Here is a 1,211-nt window from a genome sequence, read left to right as displayed (position 1 = left end):
GTGGTCTTAGACGTTGTGCTGATTTTTGTTTCCTATGTGCTGATTCTCCATGCTGTCTTTACCATGACTTCCCAAGATGCTCGCTGTAAAGCTCTCAACACATGTGGCACCCATGTCTGTGTCATCTTCCTCTTTTATGGGCCTGGAATCTTCACATCCCTCACTCAGCGATTTGGATGCCACATTCCACATCATATCCACATCTTGCTGGCTAATGTCTGCATTCTGCTTCCACCTATGCTTATCCCATCATTTATAGGATAAAGACTAAGCAAATCCGGCAGCAAGGGGTTTGTATTTTATTTGCAAAACATTAGTAACTTTTGTTCAAGAACCGAGTTTTCAGAATCTCTAGCTGTTAAGTGGTCTGTGGAAGTGGTGGCTGGGACAGCACAGCTGACACAGTAGACACAGCTCAGCGAGTTCCGTGTCTGGAGCAAGTTCGCCAGGGAGGTTGCTGGACTTGTGCTTCCATTTTCTAAACTACCTGAGAGAGCAGTGCCATGTTTAACTGAGCAACATACCTTCTGCACAGAGTCTGGGACAGGATGAATTGATTTTAAAAAGTCATGTGTCCTTAATGACACTAGCATGATCTTTGGAAATAAATGAAGTGACAGCAATGCTCTGCTCTTGGAATTTAGTCAGCTATCCTGGACTGAGTTTCTCAAGCTCTGAGACATGTTATGATATCCCTGGACAATCACATATAAACTTCTATTCCTTTATATACTTAATTCTATCTAAGTGACATTCATAGAATTAGTGATTCCTACACTTTGCAATTATTTCACTATATTATAAACTACAACCTATGAACATACATGTCTTCAATAAGGGAATGTAAATGAATCGTGTGATTCATATTTTACAGAACAACCCTTGTGGTGACTGAAGCTGATCACTCTGAATTGGGAAAAGACCTTTGTGGTTTCTGAAGGGGTGGTGTATGCTGGGGAAATGCTGAGGAAGGGGAAGTCCTCCAATTTCAATGTCAGGCCAGGTTTGCCAATGATCTCCTCAGCAGAGCATTAATGGTGTTTAATCTGTTTGCTGACTGCTTTTACAGCAGCACCTCCCATATCACCTCCCATGCAACCTGAGGTTTAAATACACCAAGCCATTAACTCATCCCTTTTCCCAGGTCATGCCACACTCTTCAAGTACCTCTGCATTGTCTTGGTTGTTTATCTTTTTTTTTTTTTTTTTTT

The 1,211-nt window shown here is 41.5% G+C and overlaps 1 pseudogene; it reads left to right on the top strand.

Annotated features, from left to right (window-relative positions):
* Window positions 1-317, top strand: part of LOC103610208 — a 1,210-nt pseudogene extending 893 nt beyond the window's left edge.
* Window positions 318-1,211: the final 894 nt, after the last annotated feature.

This window comes from Galeopterus variegatus, unplaced genomic scaffold (genome assembly GCF_000696425.1).
Source record: "Galeopterus variegatus unplaced genomic scaffold, G_variegatus-3.0.2 Scaffold10759, whole genome shotgun sequence".
In the NCBI taxonomy this organism is placed as follows: Eukaryota; Metazoa; Chordata; class Mammalia; order Dermoptera; family Cynocephalidae; genus Galeopterus; species Galeopterus variegatus.
The sequence above is the reverse complement of the archived record's forward strand: the minus strand, read 5'-3'. Positions and strand labels throughout refer to the sequence as shown.